We start from the raw sequence: 6,980 nt of genomic DNA on the forward strand, positions 1-6,980 counted from the left end.
GTATGTCTTTGCTAGTTGACCAGAGCTTAGTCCGGGAGTGTTGCTATCAATTAGACCATCGATTGACAAAAGCATAAAGAGTTTTTCCAGCTTTTTCCCTTTTTAGGTTTTTCCAGGTCAGTGGTCGTAGAAGAGCATTGATCTAACAGACCACACGGCAGATGAAACCCAGACACACAGACTAATGGACAGGCCTGTTGAGTGGATGGATCACACAAATCTCATCGATAATTCTCCGATGGGTATGAAAAACTGCATGTTTGAAATGGAAATAGACTATTATTATGGAGATATTTTAAAGCGTGCAGTTAGGCTGATTTCTATTATGTCATAAATTTTCTCAAGGCAATAATTGGACAATTAGAGAAATATGTTTACTTGCTTACTACTTGAAGATCCATGTCGGCACATAAGTCATTATTGCACACGTACTTTGCACATACAGTTGTACATATGGTACATCTGGGATATCCATGACATGTTTCTGATGTCCTGACATCATAATAATAACTAACATTTCTTTTTCCAAAGTACAGCCAATTTATTGGTGAGACATATTGATTTGACTTCTGTTACTTAACAAGACCCCTAAGCTAACTGCCTCCCTGCTACAGATCTGACTCTCATTTATTTTCCAAAATGTCAAACCATTCCTCTAAGTGACATATGGAGTCAAGAGAATGCTAAAGTCTGCTTCAACCAATTTGTTTGTTGCTAATAGGAGCTGTATCGTAATAAGAATAAATATCAGTCTTTTTATAATTTTATTTTCATTTAATATTTCTTCTGTCCAATTAAATTTTAGCCTTTATTACAAAATCACAATGTCAGCCTCTAGTTTTCTCAGACTCAAAACTTTGTAGTTTTCCAACCTAATTTGCCACAACTGCTTTTAAATACATAGTTTCGGATATAGTAATTGTAGCGTATCTTATCCTAACTCTGAATACTGATATGCCTGCAGTCTGATGAACACAGCTTGAATTTGTATGGGCATAGTATAGCTCCAATGTTCATTAATATTCAAGTGGTTACATAACTGCATTGATAAAACCTCTGTTAGTCTATGCATAGGAAGACAGTAAGAGATGGGGACTGGCAAGTGAATGGCAGCAGTTTGACAGAAATTAAATGCCATGTAGCAAAAAGAGCCAAGTGTAGTGAACCGAAAGCTAAGTTATAAATTGTAGAAAATCTGGGACTGACAGTGCTGGTTTAATAGTTTTTTACAAAAGCAGAAACAATCCAGTGCAGCATCCAGTGTTTCATCTCTTTTTTTCTTTAGGCATTTGCTGTGTGTAACAATGTGGAGCAGACTTCCCTTTTAATATTCTAAGCCGTTACGATCTAATTTGATGTCTGTGTGTAAGACCACAGAGCAAACCCTCAACTTCTCCTACCTGTGCAGTCTTCACCCGGGAAAACTACTTGGATCAGACATCGTACTGTACGGTGCATCTTGTCGTGCTGGTGCCAGACTGTTTCGCTCTCCAGGGGTATCATTAGTGCCATGTCAGATATGGAGGGTTTCAGCTATGACTGGATGGCCTGTTCTGCACATGCATCCTCCAAACTTGGGCCCCGACACCCTGCCAGCTGCTGGATTCCAGCCGGCTCAGGGGACCACCCTGTCTGGTGCATGGAGGAGCACACAGACACATCTCTATATCATTTTCTGTCCGTTCCATACTTTTTTCTTTTTTACCTCAGGCCCTCTCCACTGTGGTACCATTTCTCACCATTTCCAGACTTTCCAGACAGACCCTGGCTTCTCCTATGATGAATGTCTTTAATAATCTCTTTTCAATCTCAGGAGGAGGGGAGGGGTGGGAGCCAATTTAGGACTATCGCCCGGATGGGAGAGACTTTCAGCTCATGGCTGCCCAGAGGTAATGGTGCTGAAATGGATTCCTGCTACAAGTGCAGAGGTGGAGATAATTGGTGATGCCTTCTTGCTCAGTGGTTGCACCCTGCTTTCTCTTTCACGGCCTGGGCTCAGCCTCTGCCGGGGCCACACTCTGTGTCCCATGCTAAGCCCTGCAGAGCAGACTAAATGCCACAGCTGATCAGCTCTGGCCGTGAAGAAGTGTGGCCTTGAGCTGCTCAGCTGTTACTATGGTAGTGGTTTTTTCCCTCTCTGCCTACACTTCTTGTCAGATCAGAGGCTGCTCCTCCATCTGTCAGCACAGCCTCATGCTAAACTCTCGCTGTAGAGGAGGTCACTGCCGTGCTTCTCAAAAAGACAAAAGCCAATTTAAATTGTGGCTGAATTGCTACAAAACAACATGGAGCATATACTAGATAAAGCAGTGACAAAGAGCAGGGTGATGCCCTTTCACACAGAGCAGATAAATCGAAAATGTTGAAAGTTGAAAACAATAATTTACTACTTCATGTTTTTACTCAACAAGATGATAAAATGTGTCAGTATATTAATAGCTCACATGAAAACAACACAAAGCCCAAACTGAAACCAAAATCAATCAGCTAGATCACTGTGGTACTCTCCTGATGTAGTTCTTCAAAGAAGCGAGCAAACGAGAATCACTTAAGCCGTCGTCATTTATAGGTCTGCATAATGGATCCTCATAGCCAACTAACTGTGGCTTGTATCTTAGCCGAGCCTGTCAGTAATGGTGAACAGGTGCTCTTGTGAAAAGCCAAAATGAGGAAACAGCGTGTTCGATGTGGCATCAGTAATCCATCTCATGCAGAGACGCTTGTCATTGCGTCCCGGACCTGTGGGGTCGCTTTTCAGAGAACCACACTGTGCAATCAAATGAGAATGGGCTAAATTGAATAAGCGCCAGCTCTTTTCTGGAGGTGTAGAGATTTTCTGGGATCCCTGCAGAACACACAGTTAAGTCTGCAGTGACATCAGCCCGAGATCACAGAAGAACACTATGCACACCACAAGGGCGATGAGCATTTGCAATAAGGGAGGTGTTAACGCCGGAAAAACAAGCGTTTTACATCCACCAACGGCTCTGCACTGATTCAAAGTGTAAACAGCCGCTCCTTGTATGAATACTAAAGATTTACAGTATCTCAGTCTTGTAGATACACTGTACCGTGGATGATGTCTCTATATGGATGTGAGGACGGGGACCAGCTGACCTCAATACATGTCATTATCAGTTTTCTGTCAACAGAGCCTGTCATATCACTGAATGTGTTCCACCAACTCAGTCACACAGCGAATGCTGGCTTTAGCATCGTGTGGCGGATGCACAGAGTTGTTTTCTCACGTGCTGACAGATATCGCGGCTGAACAAAGACCTCCAGAAACCCGACCTTCATCAGCAGAAGTGCGTTTACATTAGTAGTTTCGAGTCTTATCCTGTTTTTGGTCTTACTCAGGATAAGTGTACATGGAACAAAAGAAAAGTTGTTGTTCAGTGGTTGTTGTTTTTTTTTCATTTTTTTATTTAAGTGCATGGGAAGATGTGGAAGAGTTCTGTTCTGAACAGCTTTTCAGAATATTGTGGGAGAGAATACTGAGCGTGTAGAGTTTGGTGGTCGGTTCCACCATCAGGGGACTACTGAGCTGAAGGGTTTTGCTTGGGATCTCATGGTTAATAGTTGTTCTGTTGTTGTCATTATGGAGCTACACTATTAGATCTATTAATATCATGATTAAGTTGAACTTTTAACAACTATTAGGTTATTCCAGACTGTGTAGATACCTCTGCCTCCACAACCATAATAGCAGTCTAATAATATGTATTACTTACTTTTAGTCCATAATTTGCATTGGTTTGACAGTATCAACGGCCCTGTGGCAGTGACAATCCACAGTGCTTTATTAATGTGCTCACATTGCCAGTGTCAACAAAAACAATGCTTTTTGGCAGCAATGCTTACCTTGTTTTTATCAAAATAGATCAGTTTAATCATTTTAGCACGCTAAAAGTTCCTAATTAGCACATGACACAAGAACAGCTGCAGCTAGTGTGTATGCCATTAGTAATTCATGATACCCAACAAATTAAATCTGCGGCACTAGGCTGAAAGTTAAGGGGTGAACAGAGTTAATGCAATTAATCCCGGTAATGTATGGACCAAATTACATCCATCTAAAATATGAGACAGTATATTTTACTCCAAGCCATAGGCACCACCCTCTGGACACCAACCATATCCACTGAGACTGACGACCATAGAGCTGTTTTGCCCATGTGGATAAAACAATTTGATTCAGGCCTGTAGTCTAAACTATAAGCTTCTGTGCTTTCATGTTAAAGGTAGTGTTTATTACATGAACATTATTTTTTCTTATTATGCAAGGCATATGCATCAAGGCACCCACCAAGGTAATGCTGGTCCAAATAAATTGCTTTCAGAAAACATCTACCTGCAAGTTTCTGGCCACTACCCAAGAAAACATATTTAGAGCAAATTGCTTGTCAAGAAGAAAAATGCAGCAGCAGGATATGAGAACACAGTTCCAACTATTATTTTTCTGTAACTTTTCTTGAGGCATCCTCACGCATGTACACACACACACACACACACACACACACACACATACACACAAAGAACTGGTGCCAATTATAGCAACTGTGTGATGAGGTTTCTCATACTGAGCCCCATGCTACCTTTGCCTCTAATCCTTTGTTATTAATTATATCTTCAACGAGCCTACACAGTTCTTGTGGTGTCAGCACCAGGTATCCATGGCAACAGCCAGTTGGTCCCAGCTCTCAGGGATGCACACACACTCTGTTGCCTGACAAAACCATGCCTCGCTGCAAAGATGCTCCACTGACAAGATGAACAACTCAACTGTAGCAAAATATTCTAAAATTAAAGTAAATTTGGACCCCCACCCCCCACCCCGACTGTAGCGCTGGATTCATCTCCACATAGCTGTTAGAGAGGAAACAAAGCTGGTGGCCATTGCCACAGTGACCAAACTGGTGACGATGCCTGTTGCTAAATTAAAACCAGGGAAGGACCAGGGAAGCAAAACTGTCACTAAAAATCATTCACTTGAGTAAAGTTATTGTACTTTACTTATTATAAGTATTAGCATTCTATGCTATGTATAACTTTTAAATTGTTTAAAATTGCTTTTTTTTAATTTACCACCACCTAGAGTGATGCCATTACACCAGTAACAGCAAACTAATTATATTAATGCATGTGCAAAAGAAATCAAATTTAATTAACAAGTACAAGTTTAAAAACAACACAAAAACAATTTTCACTTCAACACTGTATTTACAGTACTGTACAATCTCTAAACAGGTTTTACTTTCTTGAATAATCACAGTTATCTTAATAAAGGTAGTTAAAGTTTTAATCAGAAGTTTACATACACTCATCATAGACATGGTTCCTAATCTACTAAACTTCAGACTAAAATACTTTCTCAGCTTTAGTTACTAGTTATTTTAATAATAATTCACAAAAAACAAATTATGTGCAGAAACCAGTATGTTAATCAGAATTTTATTATCATTTAAGTTTTAGTGAGGATTAAATCATTATAATCACAGTTGCTGTAATTATTATAGTTATTTAGAACGCTATATTTGGAGAGCAGACTGTAGAAATTAGTCGAATGGGACAACTGGTAATTTTCTATCTTCTCTTATTCATTTCTATTTTTTCTATTTTCCTTTCAGATTTTTTTTATGTTATAATCTGGAGTTTTGTTTTTTATTTTATTTTTCAATAAACTCAGCCAACCACAAAAGCAGAATCATACATTTAACGCCACAGTTTTTTGTTACATTGGTATTTCCTGATCTCTGTGCCTCATATTAGGGGTTATTTTAGTCAAAGAAGAATAAACCTCAGATATTTTAATATATCTGGAGCTGCAGGATGTCTCATTAACTTCCAATTAGGCCTAATGCTGGTTCACTGAGAATAGAGTCATTTGCATTTTGCTGTTGTTGGTGCGCTTTGCAGTGATAGTTTGGTGTGTGCAAAATGGGCAGAGTGGTCGCTCAATATTGACAAACAGGTAAATAGATGTCAAAGCATAAGATAAAATGTTTTTAGCCTTTTTGGGCTTTTCTTATTTCATTGAGTTTTCATTTTCAAATCTGAATGATTTTTTTACCTTGATGTTATTTTGGAAAACATTTACTGTAGACTAAAGAGGTGAAGGGCAACAGCGCCCCCCTGTGGTTTAGTTCATCATGTACACGTAAGACGGGATGTGCTCTCCATCAAGTGGGATGAGGCAACGAGGCTAAATCACGGATCAGGATGAATTCATAAGCTGCTGACCTTCTCAGCGCAGCCAGTTTATTTCACAAGAAGGTGACTTTTCATTAGAAGAAGGGGCTGAAGAAGAAGAAAAAAAAAAACTGCACAGTTTTAAGCATCCAGGACAACAGCACCATCTACTGCTGGGTGTAAAAATACCCATTATGGGAAAGGTCATAATTATTCTAAGTAAAAACTGTATCAGAAATCTAATTAATTTAAAAAAAGAGGTATTATTAACACAGTGCATCAAGAGATCAATAAAAATATATTACATAAATATATTTTAAAGAAAGTCTGACATTGTCGTGCACAATTTTATTCACGGCACAGTATACCGTTACAGTTCAGGACCCTGAAATGATCATAAGATAAAAAATGAGGGATTATGAGATAATTATTGGGAAATTTAAAAAAACAAAGAAAAAAAGTTTTTGCTACATACGGTATATTTACCTTATTTTCACATTGTCTGTCATTTGTGAAATGTTAGATAATTTTATTTAATCATTTAATTGTAACCATCTGAGATGTTTAGAGGGGGAATGATAATTAGAAGGAACTACTAAAAATAGACGTCCTTAACTGAACCTTGTTTTTTCTATGTGATCAGTTGAGGCATCATAAAGTTTGGGAACAACCTGCTTAATTTTAGCAGTACATTGTATTTCATAATTGTATAGTGGTTATTAAACAAATGTGTATTTCTTTCTTCACTTCTTTATAAAAAAAACAAAACAAAACACAACAACTCCTAC

The sequence above is a fragment of the Channa argus genome, chromosome 17 (genome assembly GCF_033026475.1).
Source record: "Channa argus isolate prfri chromosome 17, Channa argus male v1.0, whole genome shotgun sequence".
Classification (NCBI taxonomy): Eukaryota; Metazoa; Chordata; class Actinopteri; order Anabantiformes; family Channidae; genus Channa; species Channa argus.